Source organism: Eptatretus burgeri, chromosome 4 (genome assembly GCF_056783735.1).
Source record: "Eptatretus burgeri isolate ZD-2024b chromosome 4, Ebu_testis_v1, whole genome shotgun sequence".
Taxonomy (NCBI): Eukaryota; Metazoa; Chordata; class Myxini; order Myxiniformes; family Myxinidae; genus Eptatretus; species Eptatretus burgeri.
In genome coordinates, this window is record NC_140964.1 from 117,426,660 (window position 1) to 117,448,505 (window position 21,846).

The 21,846-nt window shown below is 43.1% G+C and overlaps 1 pseudogene; it reads right to left on the bottom strand.

Moving 5' to 3' along the window:
* Positions 1-20,304: 20,304 nt before the first annotated feature.
* On the bottom strand, positions 20,305-21,529 carry LOC147028952 (zinc finger BED domain-containing protein 5-like; annotated as a pseudogene).
* Positions 21,530-21,846: the final 317 nt, after the last annotated feature.

Here is a 21,846-nt window from a genome sequence, read left to right on the forward strand (position 1 = left end):
GAGCTGCAGGCGACGTGTCTCGGTGTGGAATCTTCTGAGAACCTTGTCCTTCCATTGATTCAGGCATTTACGTGTGAGGTCTCTCTCGAAGGCCAGCCGTACCAGTTGTGCCTTGCGTGTATGGCGCATGGACCGTCGATGGTCAGTGAAGACATTCCTCAATATTGAGAATGAGTTTTCACACATGGCAGTGGACGCACCAATTGTTAGTCCAAGTCTCATAGCAGTCACTACACTTGGCATGGCTTCCAGCGTTTTGTGGTATGTTGAGAGGAGTTTTTGTGTTGTCAATCTCTCGTTTGGCTGCTTTTCTGTCTGTGAGCGAATAAACTGCTTTGCAACCACACACTCTGTTTCATTGATGGTTGACTTTGTTAATGTCATGATGTGCTGGAGCAAGTGGGGATCCAAAAACGTGCCATTTTCAGGATTCAAGGCAGCGAGTGAACGGGCGAGTTGTGTGTTGCGCTCACTGAAGCGCTGAGCGATCTCGCCAAGCACAGTGTCAATTGCGCTGTAAAAAACCCTCTGCAGTTCCGTCTTTTCATTGTCGTTGTTTTGTCCTGTAGTCTCCAAAACTACAAACTGTTCCAAGTTCTTCTGCATTGTGCGTCTCCGTTTTGGTGGTGTAGTGAAGAAGTGTGAGCATCGTTGGCCTTGTTCCACAGATCAGTGAACTCATCCTCAGAGCGGAGTTTCTTCACGCACTCTGTAGCACTCGCCACCAGTTCCAACACCGTTAGCAAGTCCATGTCCTCTGCCTGCAAGAGTCTGTTAGGGCCATCTAACAACATCAGCAGTTTTTGTACAAAGATAGCAATGAACATGAAGGCAGGCCCAGAGACTTCCCGCAAAAGCCCAATAGCCTCCATCCTCATCTCTGCACCATAGGCGCGCTCTGCATCAATCTCCGACATTAAGGATGTGATATCCTTAAAAGATCCTATGATCACAGACACGGTGGCTAAATGTCCCGTCCACCTTTGATCAAGAAGTCGTTTTAACTGCTCACCTTTATGCTGTGCAGCAACAGTGGGCTTTCTGAAGAATTTTACAGGCAACAACAAACCTCGAGGAAATCAGTGACAGCTTTCTCTGCTGCCAGTGCGTGGATAACTACCAGATGGAGTTGGTGATTTAAGAAGTGCACATAGGGGATTTCTCTTTCCAATATCTCTTGCAACAACTTTTGCACCCCACCGTGCTTCCCAGCCATTACCGAAGACCCGTCGAACACCTGACTTAATATTTTTGACGTGTCAAGTCCTGTTTTTGTCAGCTCTGCAATTATTAGGTCTGTCAATGTTTTTGCATCTCCAGCGTCAGCTGTAGCTATTGTGAGTAGACGCTCTGTTGCTTCATTTGATGCCGATACAAAGCGAATGATGATTGATATGTTCTCACATTCAGTGGGGTCCCTCGTCCCATCCACCTTGATGGTAAACCACGATGTGCCTACTTCGTCCACGATGGCATCCGTCACAACATTACTGAATGTGCAGATCAGTTCATTCTGCATTTCCGGACTAGTATAGCTTGCGTTTCGTGGGATATGCTTTATTATTTCGGCGAGCTCGGTGTCTTTTTTGAGTGTGTAGTTTAAAAACGAGAGGAAGAGCCCACTGTGCCCGTCTGACATATCCTCAAAATTATCAAGGCTCCCTCTAAAAGGTATCTGATTTTCGGCGAGAAATCCCACAACATCTATAAGAGCAGACACATAGTACCAGTTTCTATTTAGCTGGTCAGCATTGAGGAGTGTGGAAATCTCCTCACCACAATCGATGCGCCTCTCATTCTCCTTCCACCTCAAAACACAAGTTAAATGTTCCTTTGAAGTTGTGTGTTTGTGAAACCCCCTGTCTTTCTCAACACCATGTTTCCAATTCCGGTATCCTCGCACTGTGAAAGTAGAGTCCACTGGGCCACGTGCGGTGTTAAACTTCCGACATGGATCGCAGAATGCTGCATCTGTCTGCACATTGTATTCCAGCCATTCATTAGTCTGGTACCACGAGGACACAAACGAGCGACTCTTGTTCTCAAACAGATGGCCAGGGTACTGCTGTAGAACAACTTGATTCGGTCTCTCACTTCCAAGATCATCGGGAAGCGGCTTGACAGTCACACCCGACCCTGAGGCCGCCGCCGAGCGTGGAAACTCGGCTACCTGCGCTGGGGCTACAGCCGCAGGGTTGACGTTGCTGGCTTGGCCAGGTTGGCCAGCTTCTGTCGGTATTTCATCGACATGATCGTCTTTTCCTCCTCCTCCACCTCCTCCAACTCCTCCCACAACATGTCTTTCATCATCTTCTTCATTTTCGTCGGTTGCATTTTTTCCTTTTCTGAGCCATTTTCGTATATCCATCATCCACGTCTTTTTCTCCTGCTGCGAGCTCGTGCTCTGTGATTTGTCCCTCGCGACTCGCGTCACTAATCTCGCGACTCGCGAGATTTGACGGTTGACGGTTATATTTATTAAATGATGCATCCATCAAAAACAGGTTTTATCTGCATAATTTCAAATGTAAGCACGATTGCAAACACACATATTTTAAATTTTTATTATAAAATTACTTTTGTAAGATGGAGGGTTGACGGGTTGTGAAGGTCACGTGGTGCACGTGCACTTCATCTTTAATAATGTAAATTTATGTCTTTTCCTTCATCATATTATCATATTATGATGATATTACATTTCTACCTAACTTACAACCAATCAGGAAACCTGCTCAATAGGGTCTCCATATCGAATACGCTGATTGGCTATTCCTTAAAACTAAATGATCCACGATATATATATATATATATATATATATATATATATATATATATATATATATATATATATATATATATATATATATAACCACCCACAACATCGACATTCGACACAAGGTCTTGGCTGCTGGCGTTGGTGCTTGCGTTATTATCTTTTATCTTGTGGTCTTGGACTGCATTGTCTTGCCAATTGCTTTTGGAGATGCACTAGGAAGCACACACTTGACTTATCTCTTGATTCTTATTCAAAGAAGGATATTATTAAAGAACAGTTTATCCAAGAAGGACTTATTATTCACCACGTTGAGCATCTGGAATAAGGGTTTTAGTTCACACAGGTGAACTCTTAAACAGCAAGGTCACAGTGGGTGCTCGTCCTTAAACACTAAGTTGTTCACAGGGTGCAACAGGGCATAAATGGGTGGCGTACAAGTGGGGGAGGGCACCAGATGCGCCATGGGGGGTATTGCACCCAAATGCCCCCCCCTAGCAACGGGCCTGGCGTACCACAGTCTATCCAGTGACTCGTTTTCAGAGGCAAAATCCCGACGTTCGCTATGGAAGCCACATCGGCATCCACCTTCCCAAAACCAGACACGCACGGCGTGGTCGGGCCAAACTAGCGTCGGGCCGAAATTGGCCATCTGTGTGCATATATGTCTATATTTGAAGCTGTTTGAGATGTCAATACCTGGACAATATAATTGTATTTCAGAATATCTAACAACACAAAAGCAAACATATTGAAGACTTACAAGGCACAAATAAATAGTTTTCTATGTAAAATAATTCAAGTCAAAAAACAAAAGTTCAATCTGTTTCACTAAGAAGATAGCCTTCATCAGAGAACATGATAAGTGGGAGCCTTGGTACCTTAGCTTTCTATCAAATTAAAGGATCATGTGATTAAGATGTCCATCAAAACGGGGTTTCTCACTTTTTCTCCATAATGAAGATAAAAAAAAACTACAAGAAAATACATCGACCAGCACGAGGAATCCTGCTGGGCCACTAACAGAGGATTGCTGACATTTTAGACACGTTAATGAAAATCACAGGAATGGAAAAAATCACAGAAATCATGAAAGCATAGCATGGCAAGTTTGGAACACAATGATTTTTACTATGTCATGCCAGAGGGGATAAAATCCACTATCAATGCTATTTTATCAATTCATTATTTATAAATACGAATTATCTAATTTTACTTTGATTAAGGACTATACATTTCAGGCTGTTTGCTGTGTTAAATGCTTCAGGACCTTTTCAAACCCAGATGCCAAGACAAGAAATCTGAGAAGTATCTCTAAAGAGCTTTGTATATATTTACAGAAGGTGTTGCAAATCCATCCCACTCGAAACACATTACAAGAAGTGTTGCCCATAAAGCTCAAGCATCAACATAATTGACCCATTCACACTTCAGAGCCACTAGGATCCTTGAGGTACATTGTTAACAACACCAAACAAATAACACAACGGCTGATTGAATCTGCAATGAGTCATTTTAAAGTGATTTGGTGTTAGGTACTCCATTAATTCATGAATTATCCATTATATTTCAGTAAATTTGATATGATTTTTAAAATCTCATCTTTTGGCATTTATATGGATTCCAGATAGAGGATTTGGTAAAGTATTGGTAAAAAAAATTAACAAATTCTTGATGACTATTGATTTAATTATAAATCTTCAATTCTGTTTGGTTTACTTGCCTGATCCTGTCTGATGTAATATGATCTTATGATCCAAAGGTACACCCATCTGATGTATCATGAGTCTATGAGTCTATGAATCAAAAGTAGTGTACCTGTCCGATGTTTTATGATCTTGTGAGTCCAATTTCATACCTCATTTACTGTTTTATCAAGCATGAGGTTTAGCTTGACCTTTCTCAATAAACGATTCAAAACTCTTGCTCAAGTATAAAAGAAAAATAATGATAATAAAATTGTTTTATTGACTTCACCACATCTTCCCAACAAAAATGTCTGACTCAATATTTATTTTCGTAACAAAGGACAACTTAATTAGGTTCAATAATTTTTTGACTTGATAATTTAAGAAATTTTTGTCGTGATTTCCATTTTTTATGTAACATCAGCTGTCCTATCTGCTATAACTTTTATGCGGATGTTAAGGTTACCACAGCACCTTTCAAAAGTGTAGAGCATTTTCCCAGTACCCCAACTAGATTTCTATAGTCCTGCCAATATTCACATTTCAGAGGTAATGGAAAACCACTTGGAATATCAACTGCCCCAAGATTGCTTTGGCAGCCTCTAGTCTTAATTTCAAAGAAATGGGACTAAAGATTCGGTAATTTCCACCGTTTTTCTATTGAACACTTCATCCTCTGTTATTCTTACAAGTTTCCTTTCTCGGGCTGTTTTGCATCTCTCTGGACATGTTATTCTGTTTTCGTTGGCTGAAAATTGTGTATATCGAAGTTGTTATGAAAAGGTTCAAGTGGCTTCAAAAACATCATCAAGATTCTAGAACATGCAATACGCTTGCTAGATTACCTTTTATATTTCCGAAAGAGATTCTGGAAGCTGTATGAACCAGTTTGAAACTGCATGTGACACAAAGCAAATGTTGTCCGGTCCTGTTTTGTGAATTTTGTAATGTTCATGCCATTAGGAACATGTAGTGTCTTGTTTGCTTCTGATAATCCTGGTGCTGTTTGTTTACATTCGTAGACATCCCTTTGAGGGCCAGTACCAGCAGCATGATCAAATTACAGAAGTATTCAGCCACCCTAACTACCCTAATTCAGACCCTGAAATTTAAAGTCAGCCACCCTAAGCATGAAGACAACACCAGGCTTTATCACTCAATGATAAAGAAAGACAAAAGATTATCGGATCCAGATCTTCACCAAAACCTAATCAGTTTGTTTTTGTCACACCCCCAACCTGCCCACCAAATTTCATCCAGATCCGTCTACAACTTTTTGAGATATCATGCACACAGACAGACATACAGACAAACAGACAAATGAAAAATCACTCATAGCATGACAACTTGGCAAAACAGCACAAAGTAGAATGGCACTTGGTGGAGCACATAACCCTGACATGTGGAACAGTTCACATTTTGTATCCCACTGATGGACTGGATCTGAACCAAAATCTAATCTGCTTGTTCTTGTCACCTCTTCAACTCATCCACCTTGTTTTGTCATAACTCATCCACAACTTTTTAAGATAGTGACATATTTAGTTTTTGGCCCCATCTATCAATTTCATAAATTATGCCTGTGTTGACCTTTTGACCTTAAAATCAATTGGTAGTTGAATTCAGCGACCTGACATGAAAATGCTCTTCAAATTTCAAGTCAGTCAGATGAAAATTGAGGATTTTAGAAAATTCAGCCCAAATTGGCCTTTTGGCCGATTTTGACCTTTTGGCCTGTTTACCTCAAAATTAATAAGTGGTTGAATTCAGTGACCTGATATGCAAATGCTCTTCAAATTTCAAGTTAATTGGATTAAATTGAGGATTTTAGAAATTTGGCACAAATTAGCCTTTTGGCCTAAGATGATCTCAAAATTAATAAGTGGTTGAATTCGGCGTCCTGATGTGCAAATGCTCTTCAAACTTCAAGTCAATCAGTTGAAAATTGACAATTTTAGAAACAACTCTAAAATTTGGCCTATTTTGGGTTAACCTTATGGCCCATGTTTATCTTTTTGCCAAAGATAACCTCAAACGTAATTGGTGGTTGAATTCGCAGACATCACTTGCAAATCATGTTCAAATTTCAAGTAAAACAAATGAAATTTGAGGATTTTAGAAAATTTGGCTCAAATTGGCCTATTGGCTGATGTAGACCTTTTCAGTCGACCGAATTTTATGAAACTTCAATGCAGGACCGTTTCATGTAGGTGACACTAATCTCTGATATCTTCAGAACGGTGGATTGAGCAGTTTGGGCTGGAGGCGAGTGGACAGGCAAACACACAAACAAACACACTCCAACAAAACAAATGAAAAATCACTCATAGAGTGACAACTTGGCAAAAACAGCACCAAGTAGAATAGCACTCAGTAAAGCGCATACCTCTGCCATGTGGAACAGTTCACATTTTGTATCCCACTGATGGGCTGGATCCAAACCAAAATCCCATCCGCTTGTTCTTGTCATTTATTCAACGCATCCACCTTGTTTTGTCATAACTCGTTCACAACTTTTTGAGATATAGTGATATATTTAATTTTTTTTTACCCTATCAATGTTTTTAATTAGGATTGTGTTGAACTTTTGACCTTAAAATTAATTGGTAGTTGAATTCAGCGACCTGACATGAAAATGCTCTTCAAATTTGAAGTCAATTGGATGAAAATTAAGTATTTTAGAAAATTAGGCCAAAGTTAGCCTGTTGGCCTATTTTGACCTTTGTCCTATGTTTCCCTCAAAATTAAGAGGTGGTTGAATTCAGTGACCCGAGATTTTTATTTTTTGTATTCCTTGTCGAGGCTAGTGTGAGAGCTAACACCCAACACACAGTAAGGGGGGGGGGGGGCATGAGACAAGAGAGGCGGGAGTGGGAAGGACAAAACAGTGGGGAACAGAGACATTAGGAGATCTGTGGAAGGGAGAGCGATGGGGCGGGGAACACGGGGTATGCAAAATGGACATCACAGGGACTTTCAGGATGGAAAGCAGGGAATTTGAAGGAGGTGGGTTTGGGATGGATTAACGGGGGTTGAAAAGATCGAGGATTTTGATGGGGGACGATAAGAGGTGGTGATGAACAATCATTTTGAAGTCCTTGAGCGAAGAATGGGATTGAACAGAGTGAGGGAGTTTATTCCAAATGTGGCACAAAAGAGGAATGAAAGAGTGAAGGTGAGCAGTGATTCGTGATTTTGGTAGTTTTTCCAGAAGGGGGTTGTTGGCGGACCTTGAGCACCCTGCGAGTATATGGTGGGGACAAATCGCAGACACAGCAAGGGGTGGGGGGGGGGGGCAAGACCAAAGAGGATACGGCAGAAGAAAGAAAAACCACCGTCCTGCCTGTAGTGAGAAACTGAGTGGCCCAAAGACTCAGCCTCATCGTAGGAGATGCCAATTATCCGAAATGCCTTGGTTTCCACAGCATGAAGCAGAAAAGGTGGGAGGAAGGAGCACCAGCCCAGAGGGGAGAACAGTACTCCATCAGGCTGCAGATGACCCCGTTGAACACTAGATATGGATGGCCGTTGGCTCACAAGGAGCTCCTCCGCCCTTTGACAGATTTTATTTTTCATCCTGCTGGGTGTCCATATCATACACCCTCCTCACCAAGAAACTTGGTGAGGAAGACGGTTTAGTCGTGGAAAACCTGACCATGAAACAGGTTAGTACAAGTTTATATGGTACCTGCAGCAAGTCACAGATCTAATCTGACCTGACCTCACACAGAAGTGGATGTTAAAGGGTGTCGGAAAAAAAGTCTGAAAAAACACAGGTGGGATGAACACATGGAGAGGGAACCTCTCGTCCCTTCCAGGGAAATGAGTAGGGGACTAATAAAGAGAATTGTGAAAAATAGGACCACTTTACCTGTAGCTTGTCTGAGCCCTGGCCTAATGCTATTGCCCAAATTTGGTAGCATTCTATTTGTTGTGTCTGGAGAAGAAGATTTTTGAAGGAATTTACTAAGTCTGACATTTTGACCTCCTTCAAGTCAATTGACCATAACGAGCTTTGCAATCCCTGTTAACAGTCAGGAGCAGAACGTTGCTGCCAAATTTCAGCCGGATCAGTCTAGAGCAGTGTTTCTCAACCTTTCTTGTCCCATGCCCCACTTTGATTTTCAAAAAAAATCGTATGCCCCACCATGATTGGAGACACGACAGTATATACTATTTATGTATTCAAAAGGCAAAGCTATGAAAGCGATCATATATTGATTCATTAATTCTGAATCCTCATGCCCCACCAAAATATTGCCACGCCCCAACGGTGGGGCGTGCCCCCCACCTTGAGAAACACTGGTCTAGAGGTTTGGCCGGAGAAGTCAAATAGGAGATGGATGGACAGATGGACGGTGCATGATGACAAGTCCTTATCTGGAATTCAATTTCCTTGTTGTATGCAACCGTCTTTCCAAACATTATTTCCAAACATTTGTCAAGTACTTCCAAACATTTGTTGAACTTGTTGTATGCAACCGCTTTTGTGTCATGTCAGACCAAACTAGCTGGTGATGTGCTAACTCAGAACATTTCAAGCACCATCTGCTTTGTGTATCAGAAAAATGAGATGTTCTATTTCACAATTATATCACTGTGTCTTTGGCCAGTGAGTATTGATAGATACAGCAGATGAAGCTTATTGTGTCTGAGTTCAGGGAATGAAAAAGACTTTGCAAAGCCTGTCATAACATGATGGACCTGTCTTGTATAAAACCAAATTTCTTTTGTGCATAATTCACCAGCTATATCAATCAATACTCACTGGCTGAAGTCACAGACATTTATTTATTAAGCATAAACATTAATATATCACAACAACGCACAATATAAGTTTTGAAAAGGGAGGAAAAATAACTGAGAAGTCACCAATGAGCAGTGGATGAAATCAACAGAACATTGATTCAAGTATGTAACCGTCGTCGTAAGCAAGGAAAAGCTGATGTTTCAGGCATTAACTCTTAGTCAGATCAAACTTAATGTTAACGTCCGAAACGTCAACTTCTCCTTCCTTCCCATGGTGGTTTGCAGAAATCAATGACCTTCCTATTAAGTTCACCCATATTGACACTAGCCTTCACGAGCAAGGCTAGTTCTTGATTCTCCAGAGGGACAACAAAGTCCCTAAGCATGCAGTTAGAATTCAGTTTGAATTTATCTGTATGCATCCCTCCATTCTCCACACAAATTTGAATTTTTCTCCATGTTCTTCTGGACATCTTCCATGTTGAGGGTTGGAGGTCATAAAAGCAGCCCCTGACAGCTGTTTTGAGGTCTTCAACTGTCAAGAATCAGCTATCCTGCTAAGAATCAGCTATCTTCAGCAATCCTGCAACAAGATGGTGCACCAGCATATTATGCTCTCACAATTATGGAATATCTCGACGAATTGAGTGGACAATGGATTGGACGTGGATCTGAGATAGTGTGGCCTCCTCGAAATCCGGACTTAAACAACATGTGAGAACTCACTTTGGGGCATTGTGAAAGAGGAAATCTCTTATCTCTGCCTGGCAGCAGTTGAAGACCTCAAAACAGCTGTTAGAGCTAACCCTAACAACAATAGCTCACCTACTCTTTGATAAGGACACCGTGGGATTTTTAGCATCCACAAACTAATGGAAGCAGACGGGATGTCCAGTATAATGTTCATCCGAAGGACGGTACACACATTGTTGAATCACGCTGCCTGTGAAACACCGGATGACCTTTCATAACTGGGCCATGATTCAAACCCAAGCTGCACAGCTTACAGGTGAATGTGTGTACCTGTAGGCCATCATACCAGCCCTGAGCATAAGCTACCCTGGAGGAACCAGCTTTCATAAGGCCTACGGGAGAAATATAATAATGGAATACATGCCACTTGCAATTATGAAGGAGGTCGATTGGGAATGAATGGAGTGAAGTTTTAATCTAAAGTTAAATTACAAGCCATCTGTTGTGGAGTCAAAGTCGTTTGCAGAACTTACCTTTTGATTTTGTAGATTTCATCAATATTATTCATATAGTTTCCAATGACGTTGTCCCTCACTTGGTAGAATGATGCTCTCCCTTTGCCGATGCAACCCTAAACCAGACCACAGGCACATAGGAAGCCTTATTTTCCCCTTTGAGGAACCTTCTGTTGTTCACGCGCCATTGGTGTTGCTGTTTGTTGCTGCCCTGCTGTGCTGTCAATCACACATATATGAATTTGTGTGGCTGTAAATCTGGAAAGTTGGGTGTGAAAAATAGAAACTCTATGAATATCAGACAGGGATTCCATTGTAGTATGAAAAAATACTTTTTTGTAACTCCTTTATTTATTTATTTTTTTGCGATAAACCGTTGTATACATTAATCTTATCTCACCTACCTATGTAATTGTTTTCCTGAGTATTTACCCAAGCTCTTCCCTCCAGGCCTTCAAGTCCATTACCCACCACCAACCAGCTCATGGCCTTTCATATATTTCAACCTCTGAGCTTTTGTTGTACGGTAACCCCGCTGATACTCTGTTCCCATTTCACCTCAAATTTCTCTCCTCGTCTTGTGGTGCATAGTTACCTTCTTGTGCTCATATTTTACCTTTATCTGACGTTGTGTCTTCTGAACCTCACCCCATACCCCCTTACCCCCCCCCCTTCCATCCTGTTATTGTCAATACCCATATAAGATCAGACATTCATTCATCAAATTATGAATCGTATGGTTGATCTATGATTCATATACCTTTTACTCAGAACAACCACAATTGCAGTGAACTGCAAATTTAAAAACGCCAATCAGCGGAGTTGTAGATTTATGGTAATGTATGTGATCTTTGAGCAGGCTGGGTTATGTGAAAGCAATAAGGATTTTTCACTTCATGAATAATAACGCATGCTGTGCATAATGCATCAAACTGCAAAAGTTTGTGAAAGTTTATACTGTTTGCCTTTAAAATGGGAATAACACACAAACGGTGATACTTCAAATAATTTAGCTATGTATTAAATATCAAGCGGCTCGCCTTCCCCCTTCATGTCGAACATGACTTTGAACAATAATGTCTGATTCTTCACAACCCTATTTAAAATAGATTCCATATTAAATGACATGTTTATTATAAAATAGTATGGTTTATTTGATGCTTCACTTAAACGTCATAAACAATACTTCCCCACATCTGAGTGCATTCATTCTGCATCGTGTCGTCATAAAATACCTCGATTGTTGATTTATTTACACTTTCCAATTGTCTGCTATGCCTCACCACATTAATACAGCAAGAAATGTCAGCCAATCAGCCCCTCGGCAGTTCGACCACCAGTTGAAGAATCGTATTATGGAATGCACAGTAAACGAGGAGAGGATATCCCTGCAGGCTTGTCTTCAGTCACTCAATACTTGTTCAAGCCAAAGACCATGTGACGATCTGAAGATGACTATGAAGCCTCGTTTGAGGTGATAATTCTTTTTGGAGTGCAGGTATATCAATTTGAGCTGCTTCTGAAATCTTCTGGACTTGGCAGATGACAACAGTGAGCAGCTATGAGAGCTATAACTCCATTAAGATGGAGTACTTACTTATTTATAAATGGAGAGCAGGATATATTTTGTGGGGAGGAAGGAGATGGGAGTGGGATGGGAGCAATGAGGAGTTGGTGGAACGCAAATTGAATTGGGGAAATATATAAATACAACTGATGTGGTTCAGGAAGGAAATCCACCTGCAAGGGTTAGACTACCTCCAATAAATGTCAAGCAACAATAATAAAAAAAGCCAATAATACAACATGTTAAAAAAGAGGGAAAGCAATGGACACGAGATGTTGAACACAGTGATGAATTCATAACAAGTGATTGAGAAAACAATCCTGCACTGTTTCGTTTTCTCTGGGATAAGTTTCTCAGGTGAGCATATAGTATATAGATTATTTTCACTTTAACCTCCCACTCAGCCATGCAGAATCAATAACCAGATTTTAACCTCACCGAAGGAGAGGGTATTGGATTTGGGTCCTTTTGTTTGTTTGTTTGTCTGTTTGTTATCTTGCCAAAACTTCGTTTTTGCAAGATCTGTTACTTGGTAAGTTTTTTTTGTTTGTTTGTCTGTAATCATTGGATTTTTTCACCTTAATATCACTCTGTAGAGCACAATTCTCATCGGAAACTCTTGTGGGTACACATATCGTAGTATTATTACAATACCCTTCAGCACACATAAAGGTCAAGGTCAAAGGTCAAGGTCACTTTGCGGTAAATCATGGAGGTCGCCGAAACCCTTATTTTTTGAGTATTTTTTATCGAATCATCTCCAAACTTTATAGGAATGTAGTATATGGTCTGGCGCTCAGCTGATTAGTTTTTGGTGGCGATTGGCCTTGACCTTCAAGGTTAGCGCCTAAGGTCAAACATATTTGACCCCAAGGTCAAATTTTCAAGTTTTAGGAACCATATCGTGCAGTACCTCAAATTGAACACCTCGATGAGTGCTTTCTAGATATGTCAAGCTTGAGACATTATGACGTCATTTGGTGACGTTATGAGGTAAACACATATTTTTCATGGTTACTCTGTAGAATGATTCTCATCGGAATCTCTCGTAGGCAGATATTCCTCAAGGAATCGCTCCTGGTGGATAGCAGCTCTGTTCACCTCAGTGTGACCTTAAAGAAGTCACACGTGGTCACCTTTTGGCAAGATACGGGTCACCCTGCGGGTGACATTGGTTTTTTCTTTGTTTATTTGTTTGTTTGTTTGTTTCTTTTTTTGTGTGTGTTTGTCCACACAGAACTTTCGTGTTTTTCTCTGCAACCGCTTGTCGGATTGAGATGAAATTTTCACCATTAGTGTGACTACTGCTGAAGAATGTTTTCATGATCATACAGGTCACGTGGTGTGACAGCCATGTTAGAAAAATGGAAAAACTTTGGACCTCTGTATCATTGAAACCACACCAAGGGAAAAAATTAAACTTGGCAGATAGCAAGTCCTCCTCATAGGGAATGAGGGTTATTTAATATGACATCATAGGGGCCTTTTTATGATGTCATAATTGCATATGTAGAAGGCTACTTTCAATCAGTATGAAAATTTTAGGGTCATCGATAGATAAAATGGTCCACAAAAGTTTTTTATGATGTCATCGTCACATGATTCAGCAGCCATATTGTTTTTTTTAATGAAAAAAAACTTCAAAAATCTCTGAAATGGTTGAAGCAGTCATCACTGCCAGCATCTATAAAGTGGCAGTTCCAATTTTGGCTCTTATTAATTATGTAACACACCAGCACACAAAATACACCACACAAAACTACACAAACACCACACAACACACCACGTAAAGCAACTCCTGGCAAGGGTCTGCAATCTCTGATTGCTCATTTTCTTGTTTAGCTTTGGTATTGTTCGAGTTTTGTTTCAGTAGAACTAAAAAAAAAAGGTTTTGATTAAAATGTTGCTGATGAGTTTGGGGTTGTTATTGAAATTAATGTTAGGATATAGACCTTAATTAAGCAGTCAAAACAAATTATATCTGCTCACAAATGTGTGTGTGTCTTTGGGGAGGGGGTTTGTTGGTGGGGGAAGGAGAGCTTTGAAGAAGCAGGAAGACAACTTTTGGGCACATATGCAGGTGCACTCCCATACATGTTTGATATATTTTTGTATATACAGAGTCAAGGCACGTGGGCGAGCAAGACAACAGAATGGATCAGGACACAACATAACAAAAGGAACAGCAGGAAGAGAAGGGGGAATGCCAACAGCAGGGTGGAGGGACAGAATATACGGAGACAGACAAACAAGGGATGGGCATAATACTGAGAATGCAAGGGGTGGAAAAGATGGATACCGAAACAAAATTTGTGAGGGGGGTGGTTTAACAAGTGTCAAAAAGATCAGGATTTTCTGAGATGGTAGTAAACAGCTATCTCGAAGACCTGGATGGAAGACCTAAAGAGTTCCAGCCTGGCTGATGACTGTTGTACAGTAGAAACGGGAATTTTGGAACTGCGTTTTTAGATTCATTTTAGTTCCTCACATCGTCAGATAGTTTGGATGAACTTCAAGGTGTTCTGAATGTGACTACGTTTTTTGGTGGGGATTTTTTGTACACATTGTCGATGCTCGTATGAGAGCTAACACACAACGTACAGCAAGGGGGGAATGCGACAAGAGGGGCGGGAGTGGGAAGGACAATACAGTGGGGAACATAGACATGAGGAGATTTATGGAAGGGAGAGGGATGGGGTGAGGAACATATAGTACACAAGATGGATATTACAGGGACTTTCAGGGAGGAAAGCAGGGAATTTGAAGGAGGTGGGTTTGGGGTGGATTAGAGCCTGGTGTTGGTGCACTGGTTAGGGCAGCGGCTTGGGATCCAAAAGGTCCTGAGTTCAAGCCCCGTTGGGCCACTGAATTAATACACCAGGGGGTTGACTCAGCCTGTCATCCTTCCGAGGTCGATGAAATGAGTACCAGTATACTGGGCCAGTGTATACCCCGGCTAAAATAGGTGTACCATATCCCTGTGTCATAAGAGGCGACCATGGTTGCATCAGGAAATGCATCCGGTGTAAAACATGTGCCAAATCACTATGCGGATCATACGGATGATCCACTGTGGCGACCCCCAACGGGAGCAGCCGAAAGAAGAAGAAGAAGGGTTGGGGTGGATTAACGGGGGTAGAAAAGATCGAGGATTTGGATGGGGGACGATAAGAGGTGGTGGGGAACAGCTGTTTTGAAGGCCTGGAGGGAAGAATGGGATTGAACAGAGTGAGGGAGTTTATTCTAAAGGTGGTAAGAAAGAGGAATGAAAGAGTGAAGGTGAGCAGTGATTCGTGATTTTGGTAGTTTTACAAGAAGGGGGTTGTTGTCGGACCTCGAGCACCCTGCGGAAATATGGTGGGGACAAATCGCAGACAGGGGAGTGGGGGGCAATACCAGTAAGGAGATGGTATTAGACAGAAAGATGACCGACCTGCCTGCGATGAGAGAGTAAGAGGCCAAAAGACTCAGCCTCATCGTGGGAGATACCAATGATCCGAAATGCCTTGGTTTCCACAGCGTGAATCCGAGAAAGGTGTAAGGCGGGCGAAGCAGCCCAGATGGGAGATCAGTACTCCATCAGGCTGTGAACGAAAGCTTTGTATGTGGTCTGGAGCTCAGGTGGGCCGAGGAAGGACTTTGCATGATGGAGGATTCCCACTGGGCAGCTGGCTTTGGGGGCCAGCTTGGAAATGTGACTTTTCCAGGAAAGATCATGGCAGATAGTGACACCCAGAAGCTTGAAAGAAAGGACTTCTTCCAGAGGATTGTTGAGAAAGTGGATGGGGGGTGGGAGGGGGTTTCCAAATGGTCCTTTCGGAGAGACATAGTGAGAGTGTGAGATGTCAGGATTGAAAGACATGTTCCACGTGTTGGACCAGTTTGTGATTTTACCGAGATCTGCAGAGAGTGAAGAAGCTGCTGCTTGCTCGGCTGAGGGATGACAGATGGTACGGCAGAGGGTGGAGTCATCAGCAAAGAGATAAAGAGGATTTTCCAGAGAGTCGGAGAGATCATTGATGAAAACCAGAAAAAGAACAGGGCCCAGAACGCTACCTTGAGGAACTCCAGCCTGGACAGGGAGAGGGGATGAAAGAACTCCATTTAGGGCCACACGGTGACTGCGACAGGATATGAAGTCTGCGAGCCATGAGTGGAGATGCCCTTGGATACCACAGGAAGAGAGTTTTGTGAGCAGGGCAGGGTGCCAGACCGTGTCAAAAGCACGCGATATGGCTCGATTTTATTTCCTGCGTTGAGCACCTCCATCCATTGTTGGGAGAGCAGAAGCAGCATGTCCAGGGTAGAGTGACCGGGTCTGAAACCAAATTGATGATCGGAAATCAAGCCATTGGAGAAGAGGAAGGATTTCTTGTCTGAAGTGACGATGGATTCCATAACCTTGCTGATGATTGGGAGAAGGGTGATTGGTCTGTAGTTGCAGGGATCTGTTTTTGCACCTTTTTTATTCAGAGTGGTAATGTTTGCTGATTTCCAAGCAGATGCAGATGACCTTGAGCAAATGAGAGGGTGAATAGAACAGAGAGAGGGGGTGAGCAAGAGCAGAGGAGTACATTTTTAGTACATGTGGGCTGATGCTATCTGGTCTGGTTGCAGAGTCTGAGTCGAGGTTTGACAGCAAGCACTCCACTTTGTCAGAAGAAAAGGACACAGAGTTCAGGGACAGTTGGGTGTGACTGGACAAGGTGGGTACAGAAAGCGATGGGTTTCAGACACAAGATTTTGATGCAAACACCAAGTTGAAGCATTCAGCCTTTTCATGTGTGGTATCATATCAGCAGTGCGGCGATTTTAGGTAAGGGATGGGATGGAAGGGGAACATACACCAGAAACAGATTTGATTAGACGCCACCGGGATTTTGAGGAGGGAGAGAGGTTTGAGAGTTCAGACTTGAGCTTAGAAAGATGTTGTTTTCTTGCTCTCCTGACGGTAGATACACACTTGTTCCAAGCTTTATGGAAGGAGCTGAAATTACCCTCAGTTGGGTTCGCTTTCCATGAGGCAAAGGCAAGTTTTTTTCAGGACAACTGCCTCAACACAAGCTCCAGTGAACCATGGGCGGGAGGAAGGGTAGGACAACTGAAGACTAGAGGGGATAAGAAGTCACTGCATTTGAGGAAGAGAGAGTTCCAATGAGAAGATAGAGTTGGTCCATGTTTTCGGATAGTGAGATGTAAATGGAGTCATCACTATTTGGTGAACAGTACAGTACACATATAAACATGAGGTGGGAGTGGAGGGGAAGCCATAGCCAGAGGTATTCCTGGGGGTGTGGGGGAGTGAGGGCAATGCATGGAGAATGAGGAATAGAGTCTTTGATGAAGAGAGCAACTCCTCCACCAGGACGAGGCTCAAGTCTGTCATACTGGTGGAGTGAGTAACCAGGGAGAGATACTTTGGAGTCAGAGACGTCTCGAGGGAGGAAAGTTTATGTTAGGCAGATTATGTCTGGTTTATTAGTGGAAACCTGTATGGAAAGATCTGTAAGGTTTGAGCTTCAGCCCCATATATCTAAGGTTCACACTGTTGATGTGGAGGGAGGGAAGGAGGCCATCATTGCAGGGAATGGGAGGAGAGGGGGAAGGTAGGACAAGGGAGTAGCAGGGGAGGACCTGAGAGGTGTTGAAAGAGTGTGGTGGATTTCAGAATAGCGAGCAGAGCGGGCCGGATGAGGAGGAGGAAAGGCTCTGTGGTACTGGGGGAGAGGGGGGCAAGTTTGGGAGCAGAAGGCAGTTGAGGATTTGAGGAGGTGGAGTGATGAGATGGAGGTGAGAGGGCAGAGGAAGCAGGCAGCTTTGTGGATGTGAGGGAGCAACTTTGAGAAAGGTGAGTGAAGGGGGTGAATGATGGGAGAAGGGTGAGTGGGGAGAGTTGAGGGAGAAAGGTGAGGTGGGAGTTTTTGAGAAAGGTGAGGGGGGAGTATTTGAGAAAGGTGAGAGGGAAGCTTGGAGGGAGAAGAGTGTGATCATTTCTTTGAGATGGAGAGGTGAGAGGGGTTGAAATTTAAGGCCAATTATTCCATCAACTGCAGGACAATGTGGTTTTTCCATTCACCATTTCAGACCTTCTAGTGGGCCAGATTATTGTACTGTGGTGTTCAGCTCACTTGGTTTTTCAATGTGATCCTCCAGCAGAAAAAAATATGGTCTCATATTCTTCTACAAGCTGCGAGACCTTGGTAAAAATACCACGATAGAAAAAAATATATAAAAGGAAGCCTTTTACTATTGCTCTGGCTGAAAGACCTAAAAAAACATATTTTTGAATGCAAAAGCATATCACCACATCTTCGGTTCCTATTGGTACCTTAGTTAATTTTACATGAGGAAAGTACCGATCCTTGGTTCAAATTTGTACATTCATTCATTTTACGCAATTAAAGTATTTATCCTTGGGTCATATTGGTACCTTGATTACTTTTACACAATTAAAGTATGGATTCTCGGTTCAAATTGGTACCTTAATTAATTTTGCACAATGAAAATACTAATCCTTGGTTCATTCTACAAAAAGAAAGGAGCCAACTCACAGATCCTTCACCCTCTATGAGACCCTCACCCCTTGCCAGACTGTCAACCCCTCTCAGACTGTCACCCCCCCTTCCAAACCGTCACCCCCTTCAAGACCATCAACCCCCCCAGACCGTCACTTTCCTCGCAGACACCTACCCCCCCAGCCAACCCCACACCTCCCTCCCCAACCACACCTCCCAGCCCCCCCCCCACTGCCTTCCATCACTTCCATCCCTTTCAATCCTCCTACATTTTCTTCTCTCAATGATGGCAACTATACAAATGGCTTCATTGGGGACGATCAGTGTCTGCATGGATAGCACCCTGCTTCCAGTGTGGTGATCACTCAAGCACGAGCTGCCATTTTGGTGTTGGCGAGTGCAAGCAGGGAGAGATTTAGGGACAGGCGACCATCTGGGGCATCAGGCTCAGTGGACGCTGGGCTTTGGAGAAACCTGCCATGAAGATCTCACAAGGAATAATAAGGAAATTAGGAGCAGTGGAGGCAATTCGGATTCGGCCAATCATGCCTGCACAATACACCAACACCACCACCAGATTACATAACTTCACCAAGCTTATGACTCAATTTCATGAGCAAGATGGTGGGGGAGTGGGTATGATAAAAATAGGGCGGGTACAGGGATATCACCAGGGTTTTGAAATAAAAATAGGACTGTGTGTGCTGAAGCTCACCTGGATCAGGATTAACAGTCACTCAACCCCCCCCTCCCCCCCGCAGACCTACTTTGGACCTTGATTTGTTAATATCGTGAACAAACTTTGGTGTATCATGGGTGATAAAGGTTGTGGTCAAGTTTCATTGAAATTATGTGTAGTGCAGTCAATGTAAGTTAAGTAAGGAAAACTGTGAGCTCAAGTTGTTACATGTCACCACATGGGGGTGGTACTGTGTTAACTAGGTATGGTTTTAAGCTAGTTATCCCAGTATGTAAATGCCCCCTGTGACCTTTTTCGATGTTTTTGCATTTACAAAGCTGGCTATAAAAAGGAAGAATGTTATTCCAACAACAACAATAACATCAGAGCTGAACATTTCCAAGTAGGCAAAACCCCCGCCTTCCCGGCTTCGTACTAGCAGGACATTCCCCCTGAGGATGAGGTTTGCTTGGTGTGACTTAGGAGGGAGGAGGATCGAGTCGAGATAGCAGTTGGAAGGAGAAGGGGTTAGAGCAGTGGTTCCCCACCTTTTTCTGATGGAGTACCACTTGGAGGTCCCATACCGTCACCACGAACAACCTAGTTCCAGAAAAAACTCAATTCGATAAGATATCAGTTTATTCACAAGTAGAACAAACAAATGAACTAACTGTCAACAAAGAACAAAATTTAATGCGAGGGCTGCATCTGTTTCTTCTCCACCAGCTGGTCGATGTGGGGCATGATTTTGCTCACAGCACATCGGAAATCATGCCTGGGCGCAGCAAGACGGTTCCGGTTCTTTGACTTAATGGTCATCATGACTGAGAACCCCTGCTCGCACTCCCACGTAGAGGGGAAAATCAGTAGCTGGGGAACAGTGTGACGGGCTTGTGTCGGGTACGAGGAGGCCATGGTCACCCAGAAGTTCATAGGAGAGCATTCCTTGTGCTTCGTCTTTGCTGTTTCGTCAGCCTGGATATCTATGAGCTCCTCTTGTTCCCCGGTCCCGACAGGCAGATCGCCTGGTTCAACGGAAAAAGGATTGGTGATGTAGGCATAACATGTAATGTTCTGGAAGTAATGCATAAACTCGGTCTTGAGCAGTGAGAGGTGACGGACGATTTATTGGGAAAATTCATCATTGGGCTCGCTCTCAAGGGAAGTCAGGAGTTCGAACATTCCGTAGCGTTTTCTTTCCACGTTCTTGATCCAGAGGTCCAACTTCTGGACAAATGATCCCAGCTTCGAGATGAAGTCTGAGACAGTGCAGTTGGGCCCTTGGAACGACAGGTTTAAGTGGTTGAAGACCCCAAAAATGTCCGACAGGTAGGTCAACCTTGAGATAAACTCCTCGTCCTCCAGATCTTTTTGAAAATCGTGTTCTTTCTCCGTGAAGAATACGAGGAGTTGATCCCTCAGTTCAAAGAGACGCCTCGTCGTATTCCCCCGGGAGAGCCAGCGAACCTCTGTGTGGTAGAGGAGACAGGTGTGGTCGGAGCCGAGATCTTCACAGAGCAGTTTTAACAGCCGAGTATTCAGGGCGGATGTTTTGATGAAATTAACTATTTTGATTAATCGGTTCAAGCATGATAACAGATTTGGAGGGAGTACCTTCGTGCTAAGGGCGAATCTGTGTATGAAACTATGGACACCGATGGCGTTTGGTGACACAGCTTTCACATAGGCTTGAAACCCTGACTTTCGACCGAGCAGAGACGGAGCCCCATCTGTCGTGCATCCGACCAACTTTCCCTAATCCAGTTCATTATGCTTGAAGAAATTATCCAAAAGGTTGAAAACATCCTTTCTTTTCATTGTACTGGATAGCTCCTGGGTCAGCAGCAGCTCAGTCTTCACAGTATTATTCTGTGTGAAGGCAACGTAGACAAGTAGTTGACAGCAGTTGGTGACATCCGTCGATTCATTGAGTTGGATTGCAAACCCAAACTTTGAGGCTCTCACTCCCGCAATCACTTGGTCAGCAATGTCACCTGACATTTCCTCGATACGGCGCTGTACAGTGTTGTTCGAGAGGGACACACTGTCCAACTTCGCCACAGCCTCCTCTCCAATCACGTGCCTGACCAAGATCTTTGCCGATGGCATGACGAGAGACTCTGCAATGGTATGCGCCTTCATGTTTCTGGCCACCGGGAGAGCGACTTCATAGGATGCTTTGACAATCCCTGCCCCCTTCTGGTAGACCTGGCCAGTCTTGTCCTCGCCAAGTTACGTTCTCGCCACGTCGCTGGAAGTAGCTCTGATCTCGGTCCTTGTCCGCGTGGTTTGTCTCAAGATGACGTCTGAGCAGGCTGGGTTTCATGGCCTCATTGCAAAGGGACTTCATGCAGACCACACACTGCGGAAGAGCTTCTCCTCCATGTTCAATTGCTATGAAACCATACTTTATGGATGTTGGGTCATACTTTCACTTCCGCATGTTGTCAAATCCTGGGGAAAAAAAAATTAGTCAAGAAATAAATAAAGAAATATAGAAATAAAAAAATAAAAAAAGATACAATATAATAACAAGTGAAGGGAAACACAGACGAGTGCTAAGACACCTACACATTCACAGTATGGAGGCAGCGGGATAACTGCCAGTGCCAAGTGTGTGTCAGGGTTCCCAGATGTATCAGGCCAAATCATTTTTTTTTAAGGTTG